Here is a 10,107-nt window from a genome sequence, read left to right as displayed (position 1 = left end):
CCTGCTGCTCTCTGGCAGCAGCACCATGCTCTCCCTTGTTTTAAATACACTTTAGAGCAACACGCAGCAACACTACACTTGAGCGGGAGGAGGAGGGTATGGGGTCTTAACACACCCCCGTTCTCTGCTAGCCATCGGGGCAGGGGGGCTGGGAAGAGATGCTGGCTGTCCGATTGGCCTCCCTGCTGCTGCGGAGCCTGGGGCGGTCTGCTTGCCTCCACCCCGGAGGGAAGGGTAACATCTCTTGGGTTTGGGTGCCGTTTCCCCCTCTGGGGGCGAGGATACCTGGACCCGGGGTATAGAGTATGTTTGGGGAGTGTGATTGTGTGTACATGTCCATTTACGTTTATTCCTACGTTGGGTGAGTGCTGAGTGTTTGTATATGTGTGCATGAGGGTGGGAATGCATGTCTGTGTCTGTGTGTGCCTGTTTGTCTGTGTCTATATGTCAGGTCGGGTCTTAGACTCCACCTCTCTGGGAACTCCCAGGCCCTCCAAGTGTGGAGGCCTATCTCCCCTCACCACACTCCCTGCCGGTGACTGATGCCCTCAGGGGTCGGTGCATTGTTGGTTCTTGGTGTCCGGGGCTGGGCGCTCAGGTCATGTGCCAGCTCACTCCCGGTGGCTACTTGGCGGGGCCTGGCGCCTGCTGCTCGGTCAGGCCTCTTCCGGGGCGCGGAGGGCCCTCGGGCCTCTGGCCTCTGTGCCTGCGGCTCGGTTCACTCTGGCACAGCTGGCTGCCGGCGGAGCCGGCGGGCACGCCGGTGCAGCCCCCTCTAGTTTCTGCCAGGTGGCTACTGGGTGACCCCTCGTCTGGGGATCCTCAGCCCTTCCCATGAAGGTGGCACGGATGCCCCTCCGGTGGTCCTCCTTGGGCTCTTGCACTCTGGGGCCTCTGGATGTCTGGGGCCTGGATCTCCCCCATGCCTGCTTCATGCCCTGGGGGACAGAGCTATGGCTCTCTACATCCTCTTGCAGACCATTACATGGGGAAACCATTTGAATACAAGCGCGCCGATCCACACAGGTGTGCACACAGGTGTTCACTGTTCGTAGACTTAAATCACACCTTTCTTGGCTGCTACTTCAAAGCACATTGTGCGCTGTCTGTCCTGCGTGCTGCACAACAACATTCAATATTTAGTATTTACTGCTGTTTACACTTAGCTAGATTAATGCGATGGTGTTGTGTATAGTATGTTGCTTTGTTTTGTTTTTTGTTTGCTTGTTTTCTATTCTTTTTCTCTCAACAGGTGATCCCGGAGATATTTTTTTCCCCCCCCCTTTCTCACTGTCCCTTTCCCCTTCTGTTTTTCTTTTCCTTCCTCTTTCTTTCTCCCTTTCCTATCCCTCACTCATGTCTGTCCCGTCTGTAACAACTGAAAATAAAATAAAATAAATAATAAAAACAAAGGTCGATCAAATGGACCAATACGGCAATGCCATGATGATCCATTTGGCAAAATAAATCCATTGGGTATCCTTGTTGGTCTTCAGACAACAATTCTGACGGCTAAAGAACCAAATGGGACAGGCAGAAAAAAAAAAAGAAAAAAAAGAAGAAATTCGCATTTGTGCCGTTTATAAAATAAAATGGTTGCAACACTGTCTGCTGAGACTTTGTCAGAATCATAAAATTAGTGTGATTAAAACACAATTAGTAACACTTTTGACTAGATGTAAATAAAAAGCATCCCCGCTTTGTTAATGCGCACTGCGAAGCAAAACGCCATCCACTCCGCTCGCAAAACAAAGAATTGCTTTTAAGAACACATATGTCTGCATAACAGAATGTTGAGATACACCTCCCCACCAGTTAGAGAGCCCCCTAGTGGGGCCGATGCACCAGAGATCCCCTGCACTGGGGCTGAGCCCCCCTGCACCCACCCGCCCACAGCTCCGGCGACATAACAGCCAGGACCCAAGCCCCCAAGGCCCAGCCAGCACCCCAGACCGGGGGGGCGGAGCACCCCCAGACCCCCAAGCCTCCACGCCTGTCCCGGACCCACCCAGGGGCAGCCAGGCTACCAGGCCAGTAACCAACGTCCGCCAGCACAGACCCTCCCCCATCTCCGCTGTATGCAGCCACAAGGAAAACACCATCTAAGAGCCCCCAGAGCCCTTAACCAGGTCATGGCCACATCCCCCGAGTTAGGCCCTCCAGGGAAACATCCCTAGGGACTCCACAGACTCCATTTCAGACACTTTGATAAGTCTTCACATATCTCACGCCAAAATTTCTGAACTGGTGGACAGAACCAAAGAGTGTGGATGTAATTGTCCGGTGTATTTGCTGTGCAGTGTGAGCAGCCCATCTTGAACATCCTATGACCAGTATAGTGCACTCTGTGTAATATTTTGTATTGTATTAATTGCAAACTGGGATTTCTGATCCATTGAAAGGTTTTTAAGCATATCTGAGACCAAAGGTTTGGGTCTAAGCTGATTGATAAATCTGCTTCCCATTTTGCAATAGGAAGGGATATTGATTCATCTATTTTAGAAAGTGTTCTGTATATTTTAGACAATAATTTGGGGGGTTTTAGACTAAAAAATTGTACCACACTTGGTGGTGTTTGTAATTCAGCTTCACTGGGATTAAATTTCTTTTTTCACTATGGATTTAATTTGTTGATATTCCAAAAATCGTTTCTTGTTGATCCCATATTGTGTAACTAGTCTGTCGAACGAAATAAAGTCTGTTCCTTCCAATATATGTTCCAAGTATTTAATTGCTTTGCAACTCCAGTCTGGAAAGTTTATCATATTATTGTTTTGTAATATGTCAGGGTTGTTCCAGATAGGTGTACGTTTGCATGGGATTAATGAATTAATGAAAAATGTCGCTCTTTTAACGTGCAGCTCTTCTGATGCCCTTTCGTTCATTAGGAATGGTGAGGCAACAGGATTGCAAACTACTTTAGCTTCGTTTTGTATGAACTTTGTAAAGCGAGCAAAGTTGGGGTAGTCTTGGCTTTTGTCTAGCTCCTCCACTACAATGCGGCTCCATCTCTGTACTATCCACTGATTTTCCTCACAATCAATAAGGATATCTAGGCCTTTGACTTGAGGGATAGCCTCTGCACAGCTTTGGAGAAAATCTGCAAACTCCCTCAGTGCTATAGGATCACTGGCAGCTATTTTAGGCCATTTTGTGAGTTTAGCCCTAAAGGCTCTTTGGATAACGAATAGGCTGCCATACCTTTCCTCTAGAACGCTCCAAATGCCTGCTTACTGTTGCGGAAGAAATATCCCTCCACTGCCTTTCGTGCTTCACCTGCAAGATAGCTCTTTAGATACAACATTTTCTCACACACAGGTAGAGGTTTGTCACCAATTAGTGCCATAAAGGATACCTTCCAAACCATAAACTTTAGGGGGTCGCCACTAAAGATGGTGGGCTCAGGTACAGGAAGCCTGTTTAGGGTAAGAAAGCTGGCAAGGGCTTGAACTAAGCTAAGTTCTTCTCGTTCTGGAGTAGTATTGTGAGGTCTAAATGTCGATACTCTTTCCTTTTCAAGGCGATCATTAAAGAGCTGATCGATATTTTCCTGTCGTTTAGCAATAACTTCACAAATGTCAGTTGTGAGCACTGCACAAGCATCCATTCGCTTAACAATGTCTGGCGTCACGGATTGGCTGCGGCGAATGGGTTCATAATGCTGTTGTACTACAGCGTGCTTGTCTCTTATGTCATGACTGACATTATTTAGTTCTTTAGGTGAGCAGAAAGTTTTCAGCTTTGTTCTGATTTCTTTAGCTGCCTTCTTCCAAGTGTCATAAGCTTTGTTAAATGCCTTCTCATTTTTCTTTGCCTCATATTCTTGCATTTCTTTACCTTTTTCAGTTAAATGCCTTTCCCGATTGCTGGTTCTCACTCCTTGTTGCTCTGAGTCGTCGGCTTCTTCAGCAGGGTTCAACATTTTGTTACTGGAATGTGTATGTTGCTCTATGTGATAACGTCTGGACTTACTTTAACTTTTTGGAAACAATGCTCACATCACATGTTTACATCACATAAATAAACAGATTAGCATCTGTTTGGCTGTAACTCAGGTGGCAGAGCGGATCAGCCACTAACCAGAAGGTCGGTGGTTCAATCCCAGGCTGCTCCAGTCTGCATGCCAAATATCCTTGGGCAAGATACTAACCCCATGTTGCTCTCCGATGCATCCATCGGAGTGTGAATGTGTATGAATGTTAGATACTTAGCACTTAAGCTTAGAAGTGCTTGTGTGAATGGGTGTGATTGGGTGAATGAATTAGCTGTATAAAGCGCTTTGTGTGCTCGGACAGAGTAGAAAAGCGCTATATAAGAACCAGTCCATTTACCATTTACATATTAGACAAAATGTAACTGTAAATCCTGCTGATACACCATAACGTTACTTTCAAGAAGAATAAACCCATACAATTTAAAGATTGTAAATACTTAGTGCAATGCAGTATACCTTTAAGGCTGTAAACCACAAAATATTTAAGGCAAGTAACTCTGAATTAGTGTGCAGACATGTTAACTTTGTTATCAGCAAAGTCCTTAATGGGCATAAAACCTGCACCTTTGTAAAGTGACTATCAGAGTTCAAAGTGGAGGTAGGCGACGAAGCAATGATGATGTTGACTGGTGTAGAAATCTCTCACAGCTGACACATGGACCCAGCTCGACAGGCATGGGCTGCACTCATCTGGCATGGCAGCTAGCAAGTAGTCTTTTAATCAGCGACCGAGTTTTCACTGTAGCAGTCCCCCGGACCAAGGAAGAAATAGAGAGAGCCTCGATGGGTGCATTCATTTTTACACTGAGATTCATTCAGAATCTAACAGTGCTGAGGTGCGCCAATGCACCGTGAAAAGTAAACAAAAACACAAAATACATTTTCTTAGACGCTTATTACAAATATGAACTCAAACAAAGCAGAAAATACAATAAAATATCAACTAAGCAATCAAATACAAGCTGGAAGTGCGGCTTGCCGCTAACTAAGCGACAGCGCCCTCTACTGGAAACCACGCATAGCAGCTCAGGCTTAGATCAATAAACAAAACTGGACCTTTACAACAGCCAATATCATTAATGTAAATTGCAATACAAAGTTATGGGACGCTTAAACGTAGTTTCAAAAGGATTGCATCCGAGGCTTTGGTTCATTGTGAAATTATTAAAGTTTTAAATGTTGTAACAGATACATATATAAAATAAAAAATATGAAATGTTGATTTGAAAACCTTTAAAACATTAAATAACACCAGCTACAGTAGTGGCTGTTTGTTGTTCAGGAGAACAGTTTCCAGTATGTTGGCTGATCAATTTTTTGCGTTTAAAAATAATCGTTACGCTGATTTAACGCTTTACAAGAAGTGTTTTTCATTATTATTTTGTATTCATAATTACATACACTTTTTATATTGTTTATTGTGTTGTTGGACTAGAAATCTTTTAAGTCAACAGTGATACAAATTTAATGGGATTTAGTTGCATTTAATTTGTATGCAAGCAAAATGTTAAAACGTAAGTTACCACAAACTATTTTTTAATTTAGCTGAACAATAAATGTTTATTTCAGTGGATAACATTTAGTATTTCTCACTCAGAAAAATCAAGCTATTCTTACTGCTGTGTACTCACAATGAATAAGTTGCTCTAACTCAGCAATCTTAAGTAAGCTGTACTTTTCTTTAAGGCAGCGATTTTGCATAAATTCTTTACATTCTGAGAACTAATTAGATTTTACATTTTAGAATGTGGGTTATTATAATGTGGGGCTGTCATCGGGGGAGGGGGCTCCCTGCTTGGTATGGGCACTGATATAGGAGGCAGTATCCATATTCCTGCATCCTTCTGTGGAATCTGTGGTTTCAAACCAACTGCAGGTCGGCTCAGGTGGGTCTCATTCAGTCAGTTTTTGGAAATGTATTATACATTGCTGAGTTAAGCTTTATTAACACTTTTGGGTAATGATTAGTTTACAGGGAGTTCGTCCAATTTATCGAGGGCAAAAGTCAGGTAAGAAACATATCTACTTTACATATAAAGTAAATGTAGTTACATAACCACTGTATAGCAATATTTCACCAACACAAACTGTCTCAAATATTTGAGTCACTGCTTTATATTTCGTATGAAACTAGTGCCGTCATCTCCTGGACCCATGGCAAGAGATGTGGACAGCCTGGCTCTGTGCATGCAGGCACTTCTTTGTGACCACATGTTTTCTTTGGACCCCACTGTTCCACCATTACCTTTTAATATGGAGGTGTGCTCGTCCCTTACTGTCCACTGAAGATGGATCAAACTATCCCTGAGCTTTTGATAAAGGGTTTATTTGCAGATGGAGCTACCACCCTGCTACAAAAACTGTGAGTTGTTCCATTTAATAAGTCAGTTATTACCATTTGTTTTCCAAACTTAAATCATCTAACTCTTAGAGGTTTTGTTTCTTTTTAGTTCTAACCGCTAAACACCACCATGCTGCCATTGTCTTTATGAACAACATGGGGTTGTGGTTCTTTTTTTAACCCATTACAGTAATTCTCAGTTCAGTGTCTCTGAACAGACTGTTTTCTCCTGTGCCAATGATCTCTTTCATTTTAGGAAAGGGGGACCTGTGGACCCTTCTCTGGAGCCTCAGGTTTTTCCTTACGGCTTTCCCAAGTGGTTGAAGAAAACTATTTCATTCTTGCTCAAACCCGTGGTGAGTCCTCTAATTCTGTGACCAAAACATATTAATTTAGAGATTGGTTTGAAAATAAATTTTACACCTCAGTTTATCTTCTTCTTTTGGCAGTTTCCTCGTGTTTCTGCCACCTTTGGTGCTCTTTGTGGAGTTGGGTGAGAAAGTATCCTTGAAATTGTTCATTTGTGCTTGAATCTCAGTTTCTTTGTTACATTTCCATGTGCTAGGAATTATATCCAAACGTTCTGCTTCATTTCTAGATCTGTTCCAGAGCTGTGGAAGCAACATGCTGCTGTTGAGGTACTGTCAGCTGATGATGCATGGTCACGTATGAAAGTCTAAAGATGAAATTGAGATTTCCTGTGTTTTCTTTAGGACTACATTCATGAGACAATAGCACATTGGAGGAGCTGCAACATTGATGTGCTGCTGTGTCCTGTGACTGGACCAGCCTACAACTTCTTATACTGTGGCAAAACCTCAAGTATGATTCACTCAGTATGACAGACAACTTAGTTTTTGTATCTATCACTTTGTTTTTAAAACACTGTAATCTAAGGACTTTAAAGATGTTTAAAATGTGAACACTTTAAACATCAACATTAAACAACATTTTTAAAGGCTAAGAATGGTGTTTATGTTTCTTTATTTTTGTTTTCTACACTTTCAGTTGCTGCCAGCTACACGGCACTCTAAAATCTCCTTTCCTTTCCTGCGGGTGTAGTCACTGTTTCCACAGTGACCACAAAGGATGAGGAGGAACTCAAGCACTATAAGGGCTGTTATCAGGACATGTGGGACAAACTCTTCAAAGAGGTAGGCAACATGTACCAGTGAGATCAGACTGAGTGAGATCAGAGCCAGATTTACTAACACTGTCTCAGGACAAACTGGGTTTTAACATTAAAAAGGCATAAAGTAGATTTTTGTAAAGAAGGGTGCAGTAAGAAGACTGTGGTTAAGAGGTGGAAACTCTGAGCCTTTTGCGTGTGTGTCTGGAAGTGAAACTTTTGTCCACTAGTCAGTTTATTTGGAAAACTAAGCGAAGATGTGTTTAAAAAGATACAGATTACCAAGTATGAATTGGAACAATGGTCCCTCTAAGCTGCTGGCACGGTCTCTACGCAACATGTACCAGTGAGATAAGACTGAGTGAGAACATAGAGCCAGATTTACTAACACGTTGTGTCAGGCCAGGCCATCCAGTACATTACTTAATTATTCCCAGGTGAAGCCAATTTGTTACACAACTCATTACATTACATTCGTATTTCTCCATAAAATTAGTGCTGCGTATTGATTTTGACTCCAGTCGATTCAGTTTAAACTCAGATATCCAGAAATATTATAATTCTGATCACTTATCAGTACATATCCCTATTTTTATATTTGTATAAAAAGAGCTGACACATGTGAGACTTTATTAGAGGTGTAAGCACTCGTTTGATGTTCCCTATTACTCATCTGTGCATGTTGAAGTAGAAATAATATTATTACTTCAATATTTATAGTTTTTTTTGTTACAGTAGGTGGATGAAGGAGACTGTGGTGCGTTCAGCTGCTGAGCATTAAGTGATAGGAGTGTGTTTTGTGTTCAGGCAGTGACTGGTGGCGAGGGTCTACCTGTGGCGGTTCAGTGTGTTGCTCTGCCGTGGCAGGATGAGCTCTGCCAGCGCTTCATGAAGGAAGTGGAACAACTGGTCAAAGAAAGCAAGAAGTAAAGCTGCTTTCTTTCTCAGTCTCACAGGAGAGGCTGCAGACTTCAGAGGAAACAAGTTAATTTGACTACTTTCTGTAATAATAAGCTAATCAAGTCATAAATGGTGGAGAATTCTTAATCTAGACACCTTTTTTGGCTTTTTGCTAAAGGTTAAATAAAAGTTAACTGGCAAAATTATGCATTTATGTTTTTTGTTCTTATATTTTAAAGGCGGGTCTTTTATATTGTCTTGCTATCACCATTGTTAGCATGATCATTTATCCACTTTTAGGAACCAGCAGTCAAAACGCTTCATCTTTTGGTGTATTTATTAAAGAATTGGATGATCAAAAATCAGCACATACATGGATCTCTTCTGTCCAGAAAACTACAGTCTGCAAGCAGAAGAGAGTAAACTATCTTAGCATGTGAGAAAACACCTTACCTCAGTTGTTATCAGGGATGTTTTATTGCCATGCTGATATCAGCTTTAACCGACACAATAAAGTCTCTTTCTTATTGCAGAGAACACTATGTTATCACAGCCAGGGCCAAGAAGGTTTCTCCTGTATGAAACTGTGTTGTTCATATACACACACAGGCCCTGAACTTTATACATCTTTTGGCAACAACAAGTTGTGGAATGGCTGATTCCACTTTCCTTTATCCCTGCAATACAAAAAATATAGAAGTATAAAAGGACATTTTAACCATACATGAAAATATTTCTCCCTAACACCATCCATTTCATGTAATAAAGCATGAAAAGGCACTAAAAGCTTGAAAACTGGAAGCATGTCAATATTAGGCAAAGAGACAGTGCTAGCACAAGTTTAAAAATGTTGAAAATTAACATTAAACAATAGGTATCGAAAATAATGTGCACAAAACACATGTTCCCTGACAGCACTCACTGAATTACTTTGAATTAAAATTATTGTAAAATAATAATTAGAAACCCCCAACTTATTTTCATTGATGGTGATATGAGTTAGTACATTTGCTTTTGTGTCGTATGTCATTCATTATGTAAACTTTTGGGAAAATATTTTTTTAATTTTATCATAAATAAATAATCAAAATGTTGCATTCTGAGCAGAAGATGATACAAAACTGAGAAGGCTGACAGAAAGAGTTCTATTTGCCCTGGTGGTGACATCATTTACTATAAAAAAGAAAATCAGAAAATTATTGCACATATTAGCAGAAACTTCCAAACAGACATTCAATGGAGTATTAAGAACAGCCTCAATGGTTTTAAATAACACAAGTGGGTTATGACTGTTGGAAGAAATAATATTTGCAAAGTATTCCCTTTTTGCCTCTTTGGTAGAGTTCTAGTAGCAATTCCAGCAGTCTTAGAGTTTGAAATGACATCTAGAGCCACAGATTCCAAGATAGTTTGACAGCAAGAATAAAACCAGGAATTAAGGTCTTCTGTATCAGAGTAGACAAAGTCAGAAGGGCCACAGGGCTGATTAAAAGCAGCAGAAAACTGCGTGGCAGTGGAGGGGTTAATAACCCAACAGTGCAGAGCGACACCTTTAGCTTCAACAGCCGATATCATTAATGTAAATTGCAATACAAAGTTATGTGAACGTAGTTTCAAAAGGATTACATCGGAGGCTTTTATTTGTTGTAAAGTTATTAAAGTTTAAATTGTGTAACAGATACATATATAAAATAAAAATATGAAATGTTGATTTGAAAACAGTTAATAATAATAATGGATTGG

The 10,107-nt window shown here is 41.3% G+C and overlaps 1 pseudogene across 1 annotated transcript; it reads left to right on the top strand.

Moving 5' to 3' along the window:
* The first annotated feature begins 5,755 nt into the window (after nt 1-5,755).
* Nucleotides 5,756-8,931, top strand: LOC148095956 (fatty-acid amide hydrolase 1-like; annotated as a pseudogene). Its single transcript, XR_015717172.1, has 9 exons — nt 5,756-5,880; nt 5,963-6,003; nt 6,129-6,356; nt 6,592-6,691; nt 6,785-6,828; nt 6,934-6,973; nt 7,049-7,157; nt 7,344-7,489; nt 8,272-8,931. The product of XR_015717172.1 is annotated as a fatty-acid amide hydrolase 1-like (transcript).
* Nucleotides 8,932-10,107: the final 1,176 nt, after the last annotated feature.

Source organism: Neolamprologus brichardi, chromosome 23 (genome assembly GCF_056152115.1).
Source record: "Neolamprologus brichardi isolate AB-2024 chromosome 23, ASM5615211v1, whole genome shotgun sequence".
Taxonomy (NCBI): Eukaryota; Metazoa; Chordata; class Actinopteri; order Cichliformes; family Cichlidae; genus Neolamprologus; species Neolamprologus brichardi.
The sequence above is the reverse complement of the archived record's forward strand: the minus strand, read 5'-3'. Positions and strand labels throughout refer to the sequence as shown.